Source organism: Argiope bruennichi, chromosome X1, assembly GCF_947563725.1.
Source record: "Argiope bruennichi chromosome X1, qqArgBrue1.1, whole genome shotgun sequence".
Taxonomy (NCBI): Eukaryota; Metazoa; Arthropoda; class Arachnida; order Araneae; family Araneidae; genus Argiope; species Argiope bruennichi.
The window spans coordinates 40,814,112-40,840,704 of NC_079162.1; the positions used below are offsets into that span (position 1 = coordinate 40,814,112).

At 29.4% G+C, this 26,593-nt stretch overlaps 1 protein-coding gene across 1 annotated transcript in view; it reads right to left on the reverse strand.

Moving 5' to 3' along the window:
* Positions 1–23,098: 23,098 nt before the first annotated feature.
* The window catches only part of LOC129958690 (A disintegrin and metalloproteinase with thrombospondin motifs 9-like), a 241,905-nt gene continuing 238,410 nt past the window's right edge, over positions 23,099–26,593 (reverse strand). The window contains exon 37 of the mRNA XM_056071336.1: positions 23,099–25,219. The gene's annotated coding sequence lies outside the window, so the exon portion shown is untranslated. The remainder of the gene's footprint in view (positions 25,220–26,593) is intronic.

Consider the following 26,593-nt stretch of genomic DNA (forward strand, 5'->3'; position numbering starts at 1 on the left):
ATTATCAGATTCAATTGATTTTGAAATTTCAAGAGGACTTGTTAGGGACGCATCTTTCAATGGCGACAATATACGTGACGTTCAATGACAACCTTTCGATAGACACCACACCAACATGGATGTATTTGACCTAAAAAAACAGATTTTACATGTCTCAAGCCCACATATGTTGTGGATTCTCAATGGAATCGGGTTTCTAATTCGCCATCATTCTTAATCGTATTCGAAACCATTCTGAAAGGATAATCGAAAAAGAGGAAATTTGGATCGGACATGAAATGATAAATCTTTGAACTACGAATTTATTTAACCTCCTGTTTGATAACATATCTCAATTCGACATTTTATTGTTATTGCAATCTGTGTAAGAACATCAGAGTTTTATTGCAAACTTTTTCAGAATTAAATTGAAAAGCAAAGGATTAAATCTGTAGCGATGGTCTGGAGGATTTTGGCCGATCAGATGCTTATCATTTAATAGCGAAAGAAGTCACTTTGTTGTTTAAAAAAAATTAAAAATGAACTTGAAGAAGAATTTAGGAAGACCATGTTTATCGAATGGAAAGAAACGATGTATCCCTCTGTCAGAACTTCAATTCGACACTTTGAGAAAAGAAGAAATGTAATGATTCTTGCTGACAGCGATAGTTGGCAGTTATCGTAAGTTAACTCGTTATATAAATATATGTAGTTCAAGTCCTTCAGATGAATCTAAAATCATGAAACAAACTTTGAGAACATGTCAGACATAAAAAAAAAAGTCGTTTTTAGAAAGATAATCTTTGTCTGAAAATGAAGTAAAAGAAACGGGCACACCAGATAAAGTGTACAAAACAGTTTTAACAGAAAAAAAAATTTAAATACCAAGATCATAGTGGTACAACAGCAGTTCTATGACTCACAACATGTTAGTTTGTATAGCTTTGGAAGTCAAGTCCTTTGAAAACTTATTTTAATTTCTCAAAAATTGGCAATGGATATTGCATTCTACTTAACATTATATCTATATACAATGTCAAGTAGCCATTACCAATTTTTCATACTGCGTATGACGTGCGTATCATAGCAGCACAACACTGTTGCATGTTGTTAGCTCATGCAACAGTGTTGTGCTGTTATGGATTTGTATTCCATTAAAATTGGTGTGTACAACTTATCTAATGTATCCTTTTCTTTTGATAGAAAATAGATTACAGAAAAAAATTTTAAATAACAAATTTACAGTGGTGCAACAACACAGTTCCATGACTCACAACATGTTAATTATATAGCATCGGAAATCAAATCCTTTGAAATTTTTATTACTCAGAAATTCGTAGTAGATACTACATCCTGCTTGACGTTATATCTGTCACATTGTGTATGATTTGTAATGTTGATATCTCATTCAACAGTGTTGTGAATTTGTATTCCATTAAACTTGGATTATACAATTTATTTAGCGTATCCTTTTCTTTTATTTAATTCACTGGCAAAGAACACCTTGTAGCGTTCGCCGTTCGGATTTATGATCTCATAATCTGTTATAAAAATCACCTGTTTCTGTGTACTTGCCCAAGCTTTGCAGTTTGTCTACGGACTTTTGAATCCACCTGTACACTTGTTTTTTCAAAAATCTCTTTATTTGAACGAACTTGCAATCATCTCTATCTTTAGTTAATAACAGCGTAACGAGATAGAATTCGTGCAAGTTGAAAGTGATTCTTTAATAATAAGTGAATTAAAACATTAATGGTGTTATTCCCCCCACACTCATGCAGTAAAACTGGGATCCTTGGGCAACTCATTGAACACCACGAATGCTAAGATTTTTATTTTCAGTGCCTCGCATGCGAGTATTTTGTGCTTAGTAGTAAAGTAATCCGATTGTGCATTTGGAGCCTTTTTTCGACCAAATAAAATCAAAATTTGATACAGAACTAAAATTTTAGTTAAAAGATAATACTCGATATTTCAGTTACTTAAGTTCTAGTGCTTTTTAGTTATCACTTTTACATACATGCAAATGTACAGATCGTTAAACGGTCAACTAAATGGATTTGGCGCAAAAATCTCGAAAAGTCGTAGCGAGGGTAGGTAAAACCAGAAATAAAATGATCCTCTCCCCTCTTTAGTCGTTATTAGTGGCTTTCCAGGTGCTAATAGCGCTTGGGGATTAGAATTCTTTTTTTTTTCGCCTTTTCCTCATATTATTTTTATATATATAAAAAAAGAATGACATACTAAAACTTTGTTTCTTTAATGTCCCCTAAGATGAGACCCCATGGCATTTATATTCCCTTGCTACTGCCCCGGACTCTATGCCACTGCTTGCTTGTAACACTTTTAGGTTCCTAGATAAAGTTGTTGGGAAATACAAGTACCACTGACTGTTGTTTCCTATTATATTTTATCAGAAAAGATGTCGATTTAGTCTCCTCTTTTTGAATCAGTGATTATACTCGATTTATAAATAAATTCAGTTTGGATTTCAGTGATTATAAGTCCATTTCGGATTATTCTTTGGTTAGAAATTTTACCAATATTTCGCACGTATAAAGAAAATGAATTACTTTAAGAGGTACATATAGTTAATTTATATTTCTGTTTTAAGAATAAAATGTTTAGTTTCTAATTGGCTTTCAAGTATGAAATTTCTATCATTTAGGCATTTTGAATATTTTTGTTTCTTATCACTATAAAACCTTAAACTGTTTAAAATTTCCAATCAACTTTTTAATTTTTCATGCATGCCCGAATAATTCAGAACAAAATAAAAACGACTCTACGTTTTTCAAAAAAGTAGGATGCGACTTCTATCTTTTTGGCTGGAGCGCTTTCTGATAAAGTTTTGGTTCAAAACCCGATTTATTGAAAGATCTGCCGTACTTGTGGACCTGAGAGACGTTAAATCAGGCGACAAGGATCAAACGTAAGAGAGGGGCAGAAATTTAAAGTCCCCTCTAAATATCCGCAGTTTTATTTAGTTTAGTTATATTAACGTCCTATTTTAAAGCAACACTAGGGCTATTTTGGGACGGACCTCGTAATTTTGAACCGCGGTCGCCTGAGCTGGCACCCCCTCTCCACACCACGCCACACCAGCGGGATGACGTTTGGCCAGGACGTTTAGCGTCCACCAGACCCGCTTACACGAGGGTTCTTCGGTGGAATCGGATCTCGAACCTGAAACCCTCCATTTCGGAAGCCGAGACCTTACCACCAGGCCACTGCGGCCCCCTAAATATCCGCAGAGAGAGTTTCTGACGCGGCGATGTCCTCGTTGCCAAACCGTGGCTCAAAATTATGAGGTTAGAACCCTCGTATTGCTTCAAAACGACACGTTAATGTAACTGAAATTTTGAACTAATATTTTAAATGATAAATGAAACTAATATTTTAAATAATAAATGAAACTAATATTTTGAAACAAAAATTAATAAAGGAATTTTGACAGTTTTAAGGGTACTCAAGAATAATAGCAGAAATTCGTTAACATTCAGCTCATTATTTTGAAATTCTGTTTTTATCTGGTTACTAAATATATAATTTAATAGAACTGGAGTATTCAAAAAGTCCAGAAATAATTAAATATTGCTACAAATTTATCATTTTGAAGCTATAGAATAGCTTTTTTGCGACGAATCGCGTAGTTTTGAACAATGATCATATTATGGTCTCTCATTCCAGACTTTTACAGCACAGCTCTAAAGAGGCGTTTCACTTTCATGAATTTAACGAAAACCCATGATCGCGAGTATGTATACAAAGGAATTAAGTCTTTATCAAGTTACTTTCACCCTTGTTGAAACTGTGCCACTAGGGTACAGCAGTCTCTAACAACAAAACGCAACATGGGTGCGCATATATATATATATATATATATATATATATATATATATATATATATATATATATATATATATATATACACAGTGGCTCCCAAAATTGAGTATACACTATACTCTTTCTTCTTTAATTTTATTCTTTTTGACCTTAACATCCCTATTTATGGCTAATATTTATAAGAACGACAAAATATACATTAACAAACGTATTAGGCTAAAAAACAAAACGGAGGAATCAATAATATTTTTATTACAGTAATTTTTATGTCAAAGTTGCAAATTCCAAAGTCACAAAATTGAGTATACATCTAGCAAAATCTGTCAACAAAAAGAGAAAAAGATAAATTAATATTTTGTTGCATATCCATTTGCATTTAGAACAGCTTGTAAACGGCGTGGCATTGAGTTGACAAGAGTTTGAGTTTTTTCGCCGGATATTTTCGACCATTCTTCTTGTAATACTCTTTTTAAGTGTTCCTTGCCCCTAATATCGTGTTTTTGAACTGATTTTCCTAATTATGCCCACAAACTTTCAATCACATTGAGATCTCGAGATTGAGGAGGGGTGTGCAATTGCACTTTACAATTATACGACAACCATAACTTAACTATTTTAGATGCATGTTTTGGGTCATTATTTTGTTGAAACAGAAAACTTGACCCTAAACCCAAATTCTGGGCACTTTGTTTTAAAATGCTCTTCAACATATCCAAATATTTAATTTTGTCCATCATTCCATCAATGAAAACTAAATTTCCCACTCCTTTTGCAGACATACAGCCCCATACAAGAAGTGAACTACCTCCATGCTTGACAGAAGGATTGGTGTTTTTAGGAAAAAGTTCAGAATTGGGCTTTCTCCAAACATAACATCGACCATCACTACCAAAAATATTGAAGTTACTTTCGTCACTGAATATTACTTGATTCCAAAAGTCAAGGGGCTTTGAAATATGACTTTTAGCAAATGAAATTCTTTTCTCTCGATTTACTTTGGAAATGAAGGGTTTTGTTCTGGCTACGCGACCATTATAATTTGCTTTTTGGATTACTATTCGAATTGTTTTTGCAGAAACACACTTTCCAATTGTTCTTAAAGTAGATGTAGCAATTTTTGTAGCACTCACCTTAGGATTGTTTGTAACTTTTCGAATAACTCTTCACTTGGTCGTTTCACTGAGGATTTCTTTTCTTCCTCTTCCAAGTTTATTAGTAATTTGTCCATACATTTTATACTTCTGGATAATTTTTTGAACGCATCCGTGACTGCGTTGAATTTTCCTTGAAATTTCTCGTAGATATGTACCATCTTCAGACAATTGAATAACAAGTTTCCAAATTTCAACATTTGTTTCATTTCTGGAGCTCATTATGATAACCAAAACGTTTGTTTTCGCTTGGAAATTAATGACTGTCAATTAAAGTAACAAAATTATTTTACTTATTCACTTGAAAAAAAAATAATGGTAGTCAAATCGCATATTTTATAAGGTGTATACTCAATTTTGTGAGTTTGGAATTTACAACTTTGACATAAAAATTACTGTAATAAAAATATTATTGATTCCTCCGTTTTGTTTTTTAGCCTAATACTTTTGTTAATGTATATTTTGTCATTCTTATAAATATTAGCCATAAATAGGAATGTTAAGATTAAAAAGAATAAAATTAAAGAATAGCATAGTGTATACTCAATTTTGGGAGCCACTGTATATAACAGGAAGTACTACAGCAATTTGACATTATGTTTAAAATTAACATTTATTTACATTACAGTGCTATATGTTCAGTTACCTTAAAATGTGTCTTGTGAGAAAGGCTCTCCATGCTTTCATACCTAGACAGGATTTTTTTTTTTTTTTTTTTTTGTGTGTGTGTGTGTGTGTGTGTGTACGAAAATAAGGAGGTGGGGAAGAACCGTAGGAGTAGCTAAATAATCAACTTCTCATCTAACCTTGCTGAGGCTCTGCCACTAGAGCGCAGCAGTCTCCAGTAGCAACATGCAGCATTGGCATATATAACAGAAAGTACAATAACAATTTGACATGCATGTTCAGAATCAACATGTACTTACGCTACAGCATTATATGTTCAGTTACCTGAAAGTAAGTCTTATGAGGTAGGCTTCCCATCTTTTCATATCTCAATAGGAATTTTTCTTTTCGTATAGAAAAATAAAAAGACGTTAGTAACAAAGGGAAAATTAAAATCGTCAAGCAATTCGAAGATTTTGACGAATCTCCATGTTTTTGATCTCCTTGAATTCGAAAAACCATTTGTAAAATTATGTTCATCTTTATGTCTGAGAACACAATCGCTCAGAAGCGGAATGAGTTACATTAAATTTGATGTTGGCCTTGACTCTTAAATTGCATTTTAGTGCCAAATTTTGAGTGAAATTCTCCAAAAGGTTTATCTGCTGCCTGCATGTGAATATGGCGACTTAAGTTAGGTGAATAAATTTTGGCGTATAATTTTATCCTCAGATTTTATTTTCTGTAATTTTTTATAGTGAACCCGAGTTATTTGCCAGTTGATGACTTCATCTTGACTATAAAATATTACTAAAATAAAAGTTAATGTTCTTTCTCCCTGTCAGACTTTTTTTTCCTGATTGTTGTTCCTGAGTATAAAAAAAAAAAATCATTCATTACATTTTCACCTCATATATCTTTTCAAATTTTGTAAACTAAACCTATTAACATCTCCATTAAGATTAATTTTAATTTTCTGTTATATTCCGAATACACCATGTCGATTCGAAAGAAATTCCGTTGTGGTGTCATTTACAAGTGAATATTTGATTAATAAAAATAATGTCAGAATCACAATTTTTATTCCTAATCATCATGACAAGTAAAGAATTATGTGGTAACTACTTCCATAAAAGTAAAATTGGACTGATGAGTTTAATTATAAGCTATTATGAACCTTGAAAGTCTGACTTTTTTTTATTACTTTTTGTTTTGGTTGAGTCTAAAATTGAAATGTATAGAGTGACGACGAGATGAGGGGTTTTGGTACCCTAAACCAAGCAAATACAGAGAAGGAGAAAATGGGATTTACCCTTCTGAAAGATAAAGCCTGACCATTTATTCTAGTATATGACTATGTTTGGCCAGGTAACAAAGTAGGGTATTTGTAAATAAACAGGATGCTTTGTGAAGGCCTTTTGGTGTCATGATGGCCTAGTGGTAAGGTCTCGGCTTCGGAAGTACTAGGTTCAAAACCGAATCCTATCTCAGTTTATACGTACCTGGAAGTGTTAAATTTTCCATTTTCGCTTGAACGAAATGTGGTGTAGGGGTCTGACGAAAGAGTATACCAATTCAGGTGTTTTTTGTCGTCATCCGATCACAGTTCAAGATTCACGCCAAAATAGCCCTCGTAATGTTTCTAATTTAAATGCTAATATAACTAAACTATGAAGACTTATTTCAAAAATCTAGAAAATAAATTTAATAAACACAGTTTTTAAAAACAGACTTTTATTAGATGCTAAGAAACATTTTTTTTTTTGCTTTAATTATTTTCTACCTTTCAGTATTTAATTATATACATTATGTAATTTTGAAATCCATTACCAGATAGCCTAAGGAATAAAAATTTAATTAATTTACTCGATTAACCGGGGATTAAGTTTCGGAAATATCAAAAAAGTATATTTTCATCAAGAGTGCATAAATATGCAAAATTTCAAAAAATCAAAATAATATACAAAATTTCACTCTTTTCCTAATGTGCTAGCTAAGAATACTAGGAAGAGAGTAAAAATAAATTATGAAATTCCATTATTACAAAAAAGAAAAAAAATTTAAAACGTGGACGCATATAGAGTTTCAAACGGATTTTAATTTTACAAATTAGATGCAGTGATACAGTTTTCCCCTCTTCACATATAATTGAAGTATGTGAAAATACTGAGAATATTGATAACATTTTATGGAAGGCAGTCGGAGATGAAAAGTTCAAAGAATCACATACAACATGTAAAAACAGTATGGAAAGTCTTTGCAAGAAATTCCCATTATGAAGTAACTGCCCACTTTTACTATTACATACGTTACCTATATGCACATACTATGCTTAAGTATTCATAGTAAACTGCAATTATTGTTCTTTCACTTCATAATCGCTGATGAAAAGAAATCTGTATACCAAACTCTATTGTACCTATGAAGTAAATTGTACTGTAATTTGTACAATTGTACTGTAAAAGTATATTGTAGCGGTTCGACCGCTTGTTACCTTTTTTGAATTTTGAATGAATTAACTTACATATTGCATTCTTTATGAAATTACATAACTATGCAATTCATGAAAACTTTTGTAACTATCAATTAAAGGGGAACATTTTTTAAAAATCTTTTTTCAGAATTTAGATATAATCAAAAATCCTTTTTAACACTTTTATTTGAATAAAATTATTTCTTATGAATTCACATTTCAAACTGTAACCATTACTAACTTCTTCCGATTCCAATGTTAGATAGGGCGACAATCCAAATTTTACAATGCTTCATTTCTAAACCCGATTCTAGTGAAACTTAATGATTATTTATTTTATTTTTTGCTTATTATTTTGTGCTTCGGTTTTCTTTTGTAAATATTACATTTTAATTATGGTTAATTTTGTCCAACAAAAAAGTGACCGTTTACTTGCATGTCATCTTATAGCTTGACCTACATTTATCAGTCCACATCAGACACAAAGAACATATTTCAGCCTATTGTGATAGAAAATATTAATCATTTGTACGAGTTAATCTTTTGTTTATTATTGAGTATAGTAATAATGTTTTGTAAGGTCTGTAGATAAGCGTTTTATATCAACCTAGCATACTGTTTTAATTTCATAAATGCAGTAGATGTTTATTTTCTTAGTTGAGTGGAGTATAACACTAGATCTATGGAATGAGCCAATTTAACTAATTAAAGATTTTATTGCTATATGTATAGAGAGAAAGTTTAAATAGGCATTAAAAATTTAGTTGGTTTTTATTTACATTATGATATATTCATTTTTCTGGTCTCTATTTGATTACTTATTTTCAAATGTGGAATATCTTTTTTTACTGCTATGAGCCAACAGGATCTTATTATTAGTAGTTTTAACCTCGAAATTTTCTTGCATAAAGACATTTCTGACAGAAAACCGAAAGCCCGTTGATGCGCAACCTTTCATGTTCAATCTTGTCATTTATTCAATTATTTGAGTACAAATTTTACTATCTAGATGATGCAATGGAATTCTAATAGAATAATTTTGAAAGTTGTATAAAAATTAGTGCTAAATACAACAAATGCAACAGAAATAAAAATAAAAATATTTGTGGAAAATGCATTTTAAAAACAGAGTTCAAATGAAAAAAATAAATAAATAAATAAAAAAGCAATACATTTTTTATAACATATGATTTACTTAAATAAGGTAAAATTTATTTTTTCCTTTAAAATCTCACCCTGATGAATTAATCAAACTGATTTATTTCAGTAAAAGTTGGAAGAGTTAATATCAATAATAAATTTGAATGTTAATAGAGTAATATTTAATAAAAGATAATAGATTAATAAGTTGGCAGTGTTAATGACGCATGGGCCAAATTTCCAGATTCATAAAAATCTCAGAGTCAAATTCTTATAATAATATTTTCTCTTTCTTCGCACAACAAAGACACAAATTTAAAAGGGGGTGGTATAAATATGTGGTACAGAAAACTGAAAAGTTAAACTGTTAAAAGAATTTTAGCTTCGTCTTCAGGCACCATTCAATTAAATACACACAGATACAGCATCAAAATAAAAACGGCGCAATCAAAGCCTGCTTGCTTTACAGCACGCTTTCTGAATTACTTACCTCAACATCCTTCGTTTAACTACGACCATTATTTATTTTGGATTAACAGATCCCTCACCACCCCGGCAGTCCCTCAACGAACAATAGGCGTTCTGACGGTCCCTCTGCTCCTTTCAGGCCCCCACCCCCCTCTCCAGAGACAATGTGATGAACAGAATTCAGTGAGCTTCAATTGCAAAAATCGAGCATCTGCCCTCCCAGGTCTCGGGGGAATTATAATGGGATAGAGCTGGAAATAACAGTTTTCATATCAGATATTTATAAGAGAACAAAAAAGCAGAGAAGGAACTTGTCGAGTTTTATCTTTACGTTATATCAACTGATTCTTCCATCTGTAAATTTTATGAGCACTCTGGATGGATCAGACAGAGTTGTGCGGAACGAGTGGCATGTTGTCACTCTCGTACCATTGTCAATGGGTTCATTTGCTTCTGCGTTTTTAGAGCTGAATGGTGTGAATTGAGTTATAGTGGAGTGACACGCGTTGAATGGCCGATTTCGTATTGCTTTCTATCAGATTTTTTTAAAGGAGTTATTGTTACAGCTTAAAATTTTTCCATGGAACTATTATAACAAAAAAAATTTACAAAATTACATGAAATGGAATGTCAAATTTATAGATTGTGCTGTCATGGGTTTTGTGGAATGATTGCCATGTTTTCATTTGTTATACAATTAATGATGAATTCATTTGCTAATGTGCTGTTATAGATAATTATGGCATAGACTAAGACGCAGAAAAAATCAAATTCACTGAAAAATTGTTTCCATGTTATTTTCTAAGAGATTTTTTTCCCTTAAAGATGTCAAAAAATATTCAAATTGTCAGTCATTGCAAAATTATATACAATTTTAATTATCTGAAATAGAACTATGATTTTCAAAATGTAAATGAAGGTTACGCAATGGATTAGACAGAGTTGTGTAGAGAAAGCATAATGTCGCCACTTATTGCGCAAGACGTGATCAGTTGCTTCTGCCCTTTTATAACAACGAATGGTACACTATGAGTTCTAGAGAAAATGAAATTCGTCGAACTGTCGACAGCGTATTGTTTTCCAAGATTATATTTTTTTCTTAGAATTATACAATGTATATATAAAAAAAACTGATTTCATTTTTTTCATTGTATAGAAAATAGGCAAATGAAGAATAAAAATGAGCTGTGAAGCCCATAAAAAAGTGTTCTAAGAAAATCTAGAATTGCAGTTAGAGAAAAAGAAAGAAATGAGAAATTTTTTCCACAAATTATAATTATTTTACATTATATTTAGTTACAAAAAATATAAATAATTTTTTTCCCTTAGCATTAGAAAAATAAAGGACGAACAATTAAAATGAAGAACTGCTTTAAAGCCAAATGTGAATCAAATTATACTATATCAAACATTTCATACTTTTAAAATATAAAGAAATGGTTGTATTTTGCTCTCTTTGCATGAAAGTGTAAGGGAAATAATATACAAATCTTGTCATGAAGATGCTTTTTATTGAAATTCATGGACTGAGGGTTTTCTAATATCAAACAGTAAAGCGTAACGTATTTATGATTTGAAAGATTTGATTTGGGCCAAATATGTGATGCCAAGATATACCTTATCAAATCCGACTCTCACGAATAGAAAATCCAAGAGATGTTTTACTTTCTCGAATCTGCCGATTCTTTAAACAAAGCTCTTTAAATCTGTCAGTGTGGTCACTTGCTCTCTCCATTTCTATAGCATATTGGCATCCAATTTCATTTAATTTATTTGTCGATATCTTTATTTTCGAGTGAATCATTTTTAGATTTACTGCAGTTTTTTTTTTTTTTTTTAATAATCTTGTCGCCATGTGAATTTTTAAGTTAAAAATCAAAACAATTCCTTTATTAAAAACAGAAAGAAGATATCTATTGAATCATTTTATATTTTCTTCTATATAATTAAAATTCTTGTTTCGTACTCTTTCACTGGTAGTCTTGGGTTGTTGAGGGGCGGGGGAGGGTGAAAGAAGAAGAATATCAGAATTTCGCTGAAGAATTTCAGAAAAGCTAATTTTAACATAGTTTGATTCAGTTTAATGTACTCTTCATAAATTTAAATGTTTCTATAGGACAAAATACAACTTCTACGCAGAGGTACAACTCCTCCATACAAATATGAGTGACTGGCCTCCAGGCAAAATAAATGTGGACTATGCGGCTCTATCACGGCATGTTATCCATTGAGTCTATACATCATAGCTTGGCATGTTCCGTTTCTAAAATTGGATCACTAAACAATCTATCACAACTTACTGCGTTACCTAGGAAACTATTTACCTGATTGCATCTCATTCTGTTGCTCGAGGTGTCCCTAGAGTCATTAAATGAATAAAGAAGATATGTAAAAGAGAATAGAAAGATTTTACACTACTTATCGCATAGCAAGATAATATACTATGAAGCTAAGCAATGAAACAACTAATAAGAAATGCTAAGAATTGAAATTAGACGAAACAGATAATTAAATGTCCTTATATGGCATCCTTATCCTGCTCTATTGGTAGAAGGGATGTGCTTTGGAGGAAAGGATCCATTAATTATTAATCGATGTCTAGAGTTCTTAGGTTATCTCTTTAATTAATTTGATATAATTGAATCCTCTGATTTTATGCCAGTATTACAAGCCTTAACATTAATTTGTCTAACTGTAAACTACATTGTTTGTGATTAAAATAATGTGTCACAAAAAATTCCAATTGATTACATACATACATACATACATACATAAGAATTAATTAAGTAAAAGTGTGTGTGTATATATATATATAGCTTAGTTTCGTTTTACAAGTGTACTTAATTTATTAGTAATTTCTTTTAAACTTTTTGTTTTAATTAAGTGTAAATTCATTTTTTAAACTTTTATTACCTTAACATATAAAACCTTTTAGATATTGCATATTTTTATGCATTAATAGAGACCAATATGAATTAATTAATTCCTTTCAGAACATTGTTTTAATGCTTTTAATATCTCAATTTCGAGTTACATATCACATGCTTATGAGGGAAGCGTAAATAAAAATTCCATATTAAGAGATTCTTAAACTGTTTGATATAAGTAGTATTAATTTAGTATTTCCATAGTTAGTTCTCTAATCTATCAACAGATAACTATAAATCTAAATATTCGATTATTATGATGCATTTAAAAATTTTATCCCTCAACTTAAAAAAAACCTTCATACTTCACATTTTTAATAAAATATGTTGATTGTTTAATTATTTCTTTTAATTTCTCTTTAATTTAATTTTGATTATATTCGTTTAAAAGAATTCATTATTTATTTAAAAAAAAAGAAGAAAGATGTGATAAATATAAGAATAAAGCTTAAAAAAAGAAATATCAGAAACAGAGAGGAATTAAAAGTTATAAAAACAATTTTAAACAAAGCTGAGAATGCCGATCAATTTATATTTAAGAAGTTGGAATAATAATAGCAGTTTCTCTGGCCTCAACGCTTTCGTGTCGCCATCTGCTGGAGTTATTACCAAGCATTTGTTTATAAATATATTTGGTGCACTACAACAAAAACTCAAATTTTATGAAATATAAGTGTCTGTCATCAAATAACAATTCATACAAACTGAACGAATTATCATATCCTTTTCTATCAATAAAATAAGGTGGCGTGTTATTCTTTTCTCATATCAGTATCAGATTTTTGTATTTTAAGAATTCAAGCGAAAAAATTAAATAATAGGTTTATAAATATTTGTAGCATATTTTTTTTTCTTTCCATCTTTTTATCAAGGCCGGTCAGCTGTTGAGTCTGAAACATTTGTATTTATTTGAAAATTATTAACTGTTGAATCTATCTCTGATATTTGATAGAGATATATATTAGATTTATATTTCTTGTTCAATCTAAAACTAAATTTTTATCATTTTAATTCCAGTAAAGCATTTCATAATTTAATTCTAATAAAACTGTCTTTCAAAAGTATTTCAAAGCGTTTATCAAATAATTTCAAATTCATGAGATTTCATTAATACATCTACCATAAACGCAGCAGTTTGCAAGTGTTTGGATTGTTTCATTAGCAAAGTTTCCACCTTTAAGTATTTCTATATTCTCCATGGTTAGATGTAAACTAAGTGTATTTCCCTCGTGTTTTGGTGTTTTGTTATGTTTAAATCATTATTTGAGGATTTTGTTTTTATTCTGAATTCGAATTTATTTTTTTATGTTCTCTAAGTAATTTATGGCTTTTAATTCCTGCATTTTATGTCTAATAATTCTCTTTCTTCCTGGACCTCATGGATGAGATTTTACGATCACTAGGGTCTAATATTTAGACAAAAATCAGGTCGCTTTCCGAAGAAATCCTTATTTGAATCCCTGAATGGAGGTGGCTTTTCATAAAGTCTTCAGGGCGGGATGTTTTTTAAAAATCTTAACTTATTTTTATTTCTTTTTAGTTTCTTGGTTTTCATATTGATATTTCTTTTGGCTTGCTTATTGTACTTTCATTCATCTGTGTATTGATGTAAAAGTTAAATTTCACTGAAGTATTATCATGATTTTATCATCATAACTTTCGGTAATCTTCACTGTTATTATGAAATAAAGTTATGATATTTTTCCATATATGATGCTGATAATAACCGAAAAAAAAGAAAGGGTTCTTTGTTGTCGGTAATAGTCTAAAGAAAGTTTTTTCTTGGATGTCTGCTTTAATCCTCTTTTGTTTTCAATATGATTTGAAAATTTAATTAATAACAATAATATTAAGGTGTCGCAAAAATTTCTTTTGCACCATGCTAGGGATGACTTCAACTGTCGATTTCTGTATAAAAATACAGCCCATAATTTTCTTTTGAAATCTCTCTCAGTAATTACGATGCGAATAAATGTAGAGATTTGAATATTAATCAGTAAAATCTATGTGAAACTCTGTGTATTAGCAAAAGATATTTAATATTCTTTTCCCTTTTCTATTGAAATATTGCACATAACGATTGTCTCGAAAAAAATACTTCTCTCTGTAATGGATGACTAAGAGATAAATTATTCTGAATTCCTTCTGAATGAGATAAAATGTCTTTTAATCGCATATTTTTCTATCAAATTTATAATCACAATGGTAAAAGAATTATTAAAGTACTGCAATTAAAACAAATTTAATTCAGATTACTTAATTACGATCTTCTAATTTAACTTACGAAAAGTTCTACCTTTACCTTTCGGAATTGTTCATTTATTCTAAAGTATGGGTTTACCTATATGACAGTAAGTCACCTTAATAACGGAGACGAAGAGAAAAAATATATACAAATCTGATTACTTCAGATTTATACATTAATTAAATTAATTAATTTTCTTGAAGTGAAAGTACAGAGCATCATTTTTCATTTCAAAGAAAAATTTAGCATAATTTACTGTTATTAAAAAAAAAAAAAAATCTTGAACAATTTTTTTTGTATTCATTTTTGTTCACGAAATTCTTTTTATTTTTACATTATTATTTTTCTAAAAAAAAATTTCAAACTTTTCTTTCGTCTCTTCCCTCATTACTTTCTGAATTTTTTTATTGCATTTGAATTTTATATGCTATATGATCTTCTACTTTCTAAATGAAAGTGTAGTAAATCGAAAATAATATATTTCCTGATATTTTATTCCAATAAAATATTACAATGGAGTCCGAAATAGTGAATTACAGGATCGCAGCATATAGAAATACGGTTACTGCGGCCTATTACAAAATAACCATCACCGCTTCATACACAGAGCCCTTGCTTAGGTGGTATGTCCCGTCATCGAAAATAGGGCCCTAAATAATCACACCACCATTACTGCACCCACAGGAAAAGCAAACCCACGCATACTCGGAAGGGCCGTTTCTCATTCATCTAATCGATGTGCACCCTTTTGGGGATGAGAGGATATAACCAAAAACCACACAGATAAATTCTTTCCCAAGTGTCCAGCTGAATAACTGAATCGTGAACTCAATGACACTACAGAAAATAGCTTTGAGAACCGTGGTCAACGTACAATAGCCTTCATTACGAGAAGACCATGTGCCAACCCCTCATACGGAGTTACGGCTGATCATCGGCGAACGTCTAGAGAGTACTGTCATCATTTTTGTACTCAAGAAGCGAAAAACAACCACCATAACGGATGCTTCTCCTCTCCAAATCTAAGTTTTCCGTAGGAATTGAAAGGATGCAAGGTTTTCTAAATTTTTGGAGATTAAAAATGTTTTGTGAGTATGTTTACAATTAACCCTTTGCACTCGGATAGTGAATCTCCCTCACATTCAAGACGGGGCATCATTTTGACGTTTAATTAATTAATTTAATTTTGATTGTTAAAAATACCTGCAGTGTAGTAAGAAGATGCAAATTAATCAAACGGGAGAATTAAACTTAAAGCAATTATATACATATTTATTTTTCGGAGCAATAAACAAGTCTTTGTATTATGCGAATTATTATGCATCGAATTACTTTTCCGAGCTCAAAGAGTTAATTATGCTCTAATTTTGAAATTAGTTAATTTAATAGCAGAATAGAGTTAATTTAATAGCAGAATAGCAGCACCAACTTTTAACGACAAATTTCAAAATTGCATTAAGATTAATGCTCAAATTTCAAATTTCTTAATTGTTAAGTCTACATGCTTCCAAAAATATAGACAAATTTTGAGTCTCTAATGTTAAGTAAATAATACGAACTTTTAATTATATCTCGAAAGATGAAATATGTATTGATCTGAAATTTTTTGTGTTGTGTTAATAATATTGTTATTTATAGATAATCCACTTACATTTTTTATTTAAAAATAATTTTTAGAATATAGTATAATTCATCAAAACTGATATTTCAAATTTTGGGAATTATTAACACTCCATAATTTTGACAGACATTGACGGAGAACATCATTTAAACGATCAATCGAAATTACAGCTCTTTCCTTGGAATAATTTTTTAGTTACATTAATTAAATTGTATGCTTTGGTGGTACTATGATGCGCTTTATTTAATATTAAATTACTAAGAGAAATTACTTTTCTAAAAATAATTCTATTATCATATAGAAACGTATCTAAAGAACCGTAAAACGTTTTCTGGCAGTCAAATTTGGCAATAGAATATTATTTATATGAAAATAAATGATTTTTACGAATGAATTCCACTAGTAATTTTCTTCGCTTTTAGTGTTTTAATTTGGAAGGTAACCATTGCAAATATTTTTTGAAATAAAACTGTAAATATTTATTATTTAATATTTTAAAATTCATAAATATTATTAACGTGTGAAAAAATTTTGCAGAGTAAGTGATAATTTGGGCAACACCATTTTATACCCCCCCCCCCTCTAAATGCGCAAGCATTTATTTTAGCAAAACCCTGTAAAATCAATTATTCATCTTCCATTTACGATTCCTAGATGGCAGCACGGCAATATTGGATTACTTGATTGCGTTTAAAGCTCAAGAAAATTGACTATTTTTATGCATTCAATTAAAAATTCTTTAAGCGATGCAAAATATTTTTTTTCAAGTTGGCCTATATGTTTTCCCCTCTTCATGCGTATGATGTACTAAGTATGTGATTAATAAACAAATTACGTCGATTCGAATACTTCATTTTGTAATTTTTCAAAGATATTTGCGAATTGGCAACATCGCCTTCGTAAAACTTCGTTTTGGTGAGTTCTACTAATAAGTTTCATACTCTTGCAGCTGTGTTTGTTTACCCAGTAAGGAAAAAGAGGAAAGAGATGGACTAAATATTTTCTAGAGAGAGTAATATTAAAACAGTAAATATTTTCATATATATATACATATATAGATAGATAAATATGTTTTTTGAATTATTTCGACCATTTGAAAAAAAAAAAAAAAAAACTGTACGAAATTGACAGAGCCGAAAGCAATGCCAAGGAATGTTTTTTCATTTTTTTTTTTTTTTTATAAATTTCTTTCTTCAACTCTTTCATTTTTTTTACTGTCTTGTCAGAGTTTTAAGTAGATTCTAGAATTTTAAAAGAATCTCGTGGAAAATAATGAGAGAACTGATTTCAATGGAAAATGAAGAAAATCATAAAAGGAGAAATCGCCAATATTTCAAAAAAACAAATAAACAGTGATATAGATTTTTCTAACGAGAACCGTCTTAAAAATGTCGATCACTTTTCTATAAAATTCAAACCAAGACAATGCGCGTTTTGCAGCAGAAAAGTTAAGCCGCACTATGCAAGAATAATGCGCCAAAGGTCCAATGTTATGATTGTGCCAAAGCAAAAAGAATTCTGAATGTTTTAAAAATTTTCATTCAAAATAACTCTTAAAACAATATTTTATATATTTTTTAATGTTATGAGTTTTTATATAATATATAAACATTCATTACCTTCAAATTAATTTTGTATTCACGTGATTTTCTAAAAAATGATTTATTTTATTGTTTTCAACATAATATTTTTAGTATATTATTAGATTTTTATATTTATAGAATACCCGTACATTTACTACTATCATAGACTTGAGTCGTGGCAGCAACCTGTTAAATATGAAACGGCAAGAAATAGAGATAAACACTCAGTCATTGTAATCTACTGTTATAATCAGTGTACTATACATTCGGTAAATAGCTGAAGAATTTCCAGTCAGTCAAACTGAATTTCGAAAAATACTTTCGTTACTGGAGATCTCCAGTCTACTCTTGATCCCTGTATACCTTAATCTGGAACAAGAAGTAGACTGCAATCGTACGATTTCAGAGTACGTGCTGATTGGTCCCATTTGATATCTCAGTGTGACTGCTTTCAAACCTGGGACTACTAATCTAAGCCGTTGTATTAAGCGCTATTACAGAAATCGGTCAACTGTTTGAGGTTTTTTTTTACTTACTCCTTCAGTTTCTATAACTTCACTCTGAATAGTTTTCTCAAATTATGAGAGGTAGATAATTTTGTTCGGTTATATGATGCATTGGAAGGGATTTCCATTGTAATGGTATCTAGGTATATGCATTTCGGGGATTTCGACGTATATTTTCAGCTTTTCCATGCTCTGGGGATTTTAACATATTTTAATCTATAATTTTATATAATGGCAAAATATAATTATATTTAGCGAACAATAATTTGATGTGTGCAATATCTTAATTCTAAGGAATTGTTAGTATTATTTTTTACGGTTTTATAGAAAAAGCAAAGTTAGGAAGACTTGACTCCATTAAAAAAAGCTTCAAAAACACATGAGTTGATTTGATACAGATATGTTTGAATTGAAGAAAACTTTATCAAAGCTCAGGATCAGTTGGAATGTCACAGAGGAGAATGTCATCTCCAGGGTCAGGTGGAAATCAGTAGTATTTGAATCTGACTGACCACTACTGTTTTGCAATGTCGCTAATATTGTAACACAAACAATCAAATTAAAAGGTTCTATAAGGAGCACCTCGCCTTGATTTTTAATGTAATTTCTAACGGTTTTGTTAGTTTTTATTTGCGAATAATTATTTAAAAATTGTTTTCTTTTGATTTCAAATTAGTGAAATAAAAATATTAAAGAGAATTGAAATTTACTAATTCCAATTTATTTTCCTCGCGCATAAATGAACGATTTATAATATTTTAATTTAATAAAAATCTTTTGAGAGAACTTTTTATCATTGCCCGATTTGATTTTATATGTTTTCGCCATTTCGGTTCAGATCTCTTTTTCTAGGTTCAAGTTTTTCTTATCCCGAATAAATATAATTTATTAATCTACAGATAAAAAAAAAATTACGGGAATGAAGTAACCTATTAGGCTTTACTAGTTTAGTGAAACTTTTTAAAATCTTTGTTTGTTTAGTACTTTTCTGTCTTAATCTAATTTTCCAAAACCCAAAATTCTTTAATGCGGTATTGAAGATACTAAGCTCTTTGCTCCATTGTTGTTATTTCTATTATTTACTTAACTCAGCATATTTCAGATGTTAATTTTTGTTACTTAATGTTGCATATTTTTTAAACACTTTTGTTTCACTTCGCATGTTTCAGGTTTGCAATGTTAAATTTTTTAATCGATTTTTCATTCTGTTCGTCATGCACATGAATTACGAAACTTCATACAGTTGATGGTTTCCAATGACAACAGAATATTTGAATAATTTTAAAGCTCATTATCATGGTAATTAATAATCTCATTAGTTATCAATTAATATATTAACTAAGCTAAAAATTTATTTCATATAGATGGTGTTATCTATAATTTGCTTTGATAAATATTTTTTTATATTCCATAATATTAATAATTATGAATAATGAAATATATTAAAGACAAAAAAGTAAAAAATAACAAAAAAAAACCTTTATTAATGTACTATATATTTATTACTGCAGTAAAAACTGGCAATAAAAACATGAGAAAAAAAAATCAAACATTCATTAAATGTCAAAATGTGATCAAAATCCCGGTTGATTTTGTGTATTTTTATCAAAATCTTAGGGCTTTACGATTTTGCTGTATCATTTTGGTAAAAGTAACTGAAAATAAGAATATTATGGAATGATAAGATTATTAATACAAACTAGAATATTTATTCTTAGAAAATGTGCAACATTAACTAATAGAAGGCAATTTTCTTCAAGATGAAATTTTCAAGGTAATTTTCTTCAAGTGATTTTTAAAAATCTGGACGTAAGCTTAAAAGTAATCGCTTGATTTTGCTAATGGTTTGCGTATGGCAATGCAGTATCAGTGTGATTGTTTTAGATACCCGGTTAAGACTTATATGTTCTCCGTCATTTTTTTAAGCCACAATGAATAGCATAAAAAGTAAGTTTCTAAACATTCATTAAAAGTGAAAATATAAATGAGGAAGATTAAAATTCTATTAACTTAGAATATTTCTATCTGAAGTTCACCGCACTGACGCCAATATTTAAGGTAAGAATCTATATAATATTAATAGAAGAAAGTTTTTCTTGGTGAAATTTCATATGATTGTTTAGAATATGCATGTAAACTTAAAGCTACCTGATTTGGTAGATTGGTTTCAGCACTAGATTGTAACTCAGGGTGATTAGGTTCGAAACCTGAAAAAGATTAGGGGATTTTGTTATATCACTGTAAGTTTGCTTTCTCCCATTCTCTGGTTCCAAAAAGGTAATCAAATCCACATTTTTGCTGATTAGATAATGTATAATATTAAGATTTCTTCTAAGTAGACACAAGTAAAGTAAGTCAATTTACTAAGTTGAAGAGGATATCTAGCAGCTAACAGCACTTTAGATTTATAGATTTTGCAGGGTGACCGATATTTCTAACCCTGAAAAATGTTTCTAATATTTTACATAACCTCGCATGCTCCATGTTTATTTGAAATTTTGCAATCGATTTTCACTCACTTCGTCATACACTAGAGTTTTGAAATTTTGTTCAGCAATTGGATCTCATTGAAAATAAAATATTTTAATAATTATAGAGTTCTTAAATATCATATTAATTTAGCTAAAATTTGATTTCACAGAGATGGTGACATCTAGAAACTAATTTGAGAAATATAATTTGTAATTATAAAATATATTAAAGACTAAAAATTGGAAACAAAATGTAGCAAGAATAGGTAATATTTTTTTTAAAATTGAGAATCAAGCAATTTTATAAAGAAAACAAAATACAATGAGATCATAAGAAAATAAATATTCATTGAAAGTTAAAATATAAATGTGATTAAAATTCAAATTTAATTAGTTAAATTTTAATCTTAGAATAGGAATATCACTTATTCGATTAGAATTTTTTTTTTCCCTTAGAAGTCTACAATTTTAGTAAAAGCTAATTCTCTTGTATAACTGTATAGGATTATGGATGTTAGCTTAAATAAAACTACTGATTTGGTTTAGTCTCTTACATGCTGTGTTGTGCTTGATTGTTGATTAAAGCTTACGTACACATATTTTACGTCTTTTTTAAGCCGCAATAAATATTATAATAATTTAAGATTAATGACTGGAAAATAATGAATAGAAGAAAATGCCTTTGTCAGAGTAATAAAAGGGAGAAATATTTTTATTAAAAATAAGGACGCCAAAACAAAAATTGCGGGAGGTGCAAGTAGAAAAACTTGGAATCGTAATCATATTTATAATGCAATTATAAAGTTTAGGAGTTTCTTCATGATATTCTTTGTGGTTTCATAGCCTTCTGCTATTGTTTTCTGTACCTCACGCTTTTTTCGATGCTTGATTATAAAGATCTTCAAAGTCAATTTTTTACGTTGATTGAAATCATTCCACATAGATTTTTCACTAGTTAAACTGCGTTTTATATTTAGTTTAATATTTGTTAATTATTAAGCTATTTCCAGTTCAATCATTTTAAATTTATTTGGATTTCGCATATATTATGAAAACAAATATATATTTATATCTAAGATCAAAATTCCTTACCCTTAGAGATTTAATCACAAGCGATTTAATGAAATATTAATTAAGCATATTTCATTTCTTAAAAAATGTCTTTTGATATTTTGTGCATTAAAATATTCGGAAATTACAAGAAAATTTAATTAAATCCCTAGTTTCCTCTACATATTCCCACTCCAATGGTTTGCTGTGTCAAATAAATTTCTGCTAAGAACATCACCTACTGAATTGGTTTAGATAATACAATACTGAGAAAATTTCTGCATCTATTTTCTTTGAGCATGGCCCTAAAATCCCAAAATATTCCTCTTTTAAAAATCGTATATATTATAAATAAATATAAAATGACTGATACATTGTACAGATGAAAGTCCCGGCCGAGGTTATAGAAAGGCATCCTACCAAGGCCATAACTATTGATTTAGGTGTCCTGGGACAACAGATAGCAATCCCCATTTTTGTTTCTTCCAAAATTAATTTAAAAAAAATGATTATGATGGGAATTTTTTTTTAATAATTAAAGTGGCTTTATCCTCTTTACTTTAATATAATTTCGTTAATAATGACGTATTGATGTGTTTTTGCATGCGATTTCTCATCCCCTTAAGTCAAAAAAGCATAGTATATCCTAATTTATGTACCATACATTAAATGAAACGTATGCAATATATTTCATGTAAAATGTTCACTAGCAAATTAATTAGAATAATTTATTTTTACATTGGATGGTAAAATCTGTTTTTGAACTATAAGGAATCAAAGTTAAATTATCATTCACCTTCCGCTGATTTTTTTATGCCTCCAATTTCATTAGTAGCAATCCAGTTATAATTAAAGCTACATATTGTAGATCCTCATAATATGCTTCACAACTTAACTCCAATCTAGAAAGTCTTTGATTCAATGATAATCTTAATTTTATTTCTTTAAAAAAACATATTTTTAGAGAATAAGCACAGAAAATAAAACACATAAAATTTATTAAATTGGATAACAGAAAAAAAACCCCTCATTTTATATACATTTTTATTAGTTTTCTGCATTGATTGATAAAGGTCATTTACATAAAAACAAGGGCTGGAGATAGCATGTATACATAAAATTGATTTGACAGGCATAATTATCAAATAATTTTGGAAACTAGATTCGCACAATCTAAAAATTGTACTGTTAGACTCGGCAGTTAAGAGTAAAATAAAATTATTTTGGCAGATCAAACTTATATCATTGCAAAATAATAACAACAACATTTACAATGTGCTACGAAAATTTATTATAAGAAAATCTAATAAAATCGAACTAAAAAATTTGAATGTCATACAAACCCAAAAATTAATAAAAGAAAATTTCCGCCTTGTAAATCTTATTACAAAAAGAACACATTTTATGCATCGTGTTCTTTAAAAGGCAGTTACCATTTATTCTTCCGCATTCACTCATTTAAATCATTTATACAAATATATGTACACTATTGGTCCACACCATATGGGTAAAAATTTTGGCAGTGTCACATGGTTATGTACAATTTGAAACAACACTGACATCAACCATGACAGATACTTGCAGCTGAATGAGTAATGCCGCAGTAACAGCTGAAGATGCTTCAGAATCGACACATGAAATGATAGAAGGAAAAATGGCAGTGCGAAGGAAAAAAAAAATTAAATTATGAGATTTCATCTTCACCTTACAAAAATAAAAATTACTAAATAAATAACACTTTACATTCAAAAGTTCTCATAAGATGAGGTAGACACGTCAAAAGAAAAACAGCTTGAGTTAGAACCGAACATCACAAAGACAGTATTTACAAATTCAGAGAATTTACATCTATAATTACATATATTAAATAAATATAAATGTATTGTTTAACAAATGATATTAAATAGGTATCAAATATAATACACTGAAAAATACAGCCACAGGATAAACATCTTGAATCACAAAAATAAATTTAAAATTATTTAAATTGCTTCAATAATCATTTTAAATGCATTATTACAAACTAATAATACCACAGCCTCCATGTAGGAACTTATTATATATTTCAGATATTGTAAAAATAACTGAAAAAAGTAATCTAAAGTTATTTTCACGAACATGTGAATATTCATATCTGACATAAAATTAAACAGTATATTAAAAACACATGCTAAAAATTCATTGCTATTAATAATGATATACTTAGAAACATTTAATACGGGGAAATTTATTCAGCTCAAAGTTAATACTAAGTATCAAATTACTCAAAATTTTTTGATAAATAAATAAAAAAAATCAAACTTAACATTAGCTGAAAATTCATTGGCAGTCTATCTAAACAAAATAAATAAAATCCATTAAATGGTACTCCTTATTTAATGCTAAACTCAGAAATGCATTGCATCTGGTAAGATAAATAGTTTGTGTATATATTAACAAAAATGCAAATTAAAATAAATAGCATCGGCATAAAAGTGCTTGCATATGATGCATTTTTTCACATGTCAAAAGATCTGATCAAAATTCGTGTGATTATCATTTGCTTCTCTAATTTAATGACGTAGCGAAGTAAGAGGCGCTCGGGTCTTAAAATGATTATTTTGTCCACAGTCACCATCAGTGGTTTGGCAACGATAAAGGACGTCCAAGGAATGCCCCCCCCCCCCTCGTCTTTTAAAACTGGCATAAGCGCAATATTCTATTTTCTTGACGTTCGAGGCATCCCTTGCTCCGTGCTCGCTACATCACTGCTCTAAATACAATTCAACCATCACCTTACACATGTTTTTTGCATAAGAATACTGATTTTAAAACATAATCAGAAAAGAACACTTAGGGTCAAAGACAGACGCACATAAAAATGATGAGATGTGCATTCAATTTCTATCGGGTCATAAGAGATTCACCTTCTCCTCCTTAATTTGACATACATGCACATTTACTATCACTGCATCAATCAAAATTGGATGCATGTATGAGAGAAAAAACGACTTCTTATATTCTAAATGTCATGTTATATCCAGTTCAAAAACAATCACATTTCCGAAGAGATGAACACAAGATCTTGGATGAGAGTCATGCCTATTCACAATGCTTTCCAGAGATGATTACAACTGATGAAGAATACTGATAAAATTTAGTTAATTTCTTGATCTGAAATTTAAATAACATTATTTTGAAATAAATTCATATTTAAATTACAAAATCTATTATAATAAAACAATATTAACAAGAGAAAAAAAAATCAGAACTGATAAAAAATATTCAATGATTGTAATACAAATAAGTGAGTTTATCTATGACAATGACATTCTAATTTAATTATTAGTAATGCTGATTTAATGCATATTATTATTAAAAGATTGTAGAAAAAGCGATTTGATATGCATTGGTAATTGCATTTTTAAAAATAAAAAGATCAGAGTTTAGTAAGAGCATTTATTTCCTATGAATAAATTAGAAATTTATAACAGTTCAACATGATGGTCATTCAGTTCTCTTAAGTTGTATTATATCTATTGGAACTTACTCTTTTTTTGTTTTTTGTTTGTTTTAGAAAATTTGCTGAATTCTTAAAAATATACAGCTGATGAAAATTCCATAATTATATAATCTGAAAGATATAAGAAAAATCGCAGTGAAGAAAGAGATGGTTTAGAATATTGAGTGAAAAATTTCTATGGCCTTTGGTCAGCCACGATTGTGATTTGATGATGAAGGCAAAACAAAATAGCTTTATTATTTCTCATGTATTTTGGGATTCAAGAAATTATCAAAAAATACTCGAATTACAGACTGTATTTACATTAGATATTATTGCTAAATATTGAATGGATTATCAAAACGCTTTAAAGATTATATACAAAATTATCATCCCACTTTTAAAATAATACTCAAAATAATTAGAAAGTTGAACATGAAATAAGTAGTTAATTTTAAATATTTGTGGGAAAAAGAAAATTAGAACTTCCCCATTATAGTACAAGTAAATCCTGTTATTCTTTTTATTCATACAACGATTTTTAAACAGACGATGAGGAAATTGTGCCTTTTTTTAAAGAAGTAAGTTTGGGGACATTTATGCTAGCCTTTCCTTTTCTTGAAGTTTTGAATTAAAAATTGCTTGACCTAAAATCAATAGAATATATAATAAATAAAACATTAAAATATTTCTAATATTAAAGTCTATCAAACATTTTTTTATTTACTGATATTATATTCATTAACCCCTTAACTGCGAAATACAAGTGAGGTTAGAACATAAAATTGTAATTTTAAGCTCACAGTCTAAGTAATTCAGACATAATTCGATACAAAAATGACCAGTACATAAGGCGTACCTATTTAAAATGGCGTCCAAGGCAAATATCAAAACCATGTCCCTTTCCCCCTTTTTTTAAATAGCAATCTTCTTATTTGCCCTCCCCCTTTCCCCCAAAAAAGACATTACTGTGTAAGGAAGGAGAGTTTATATAAAACTATTTAAGTTTAATTTCAACATTTTTGAATAAAATGGCCCAGCATCTT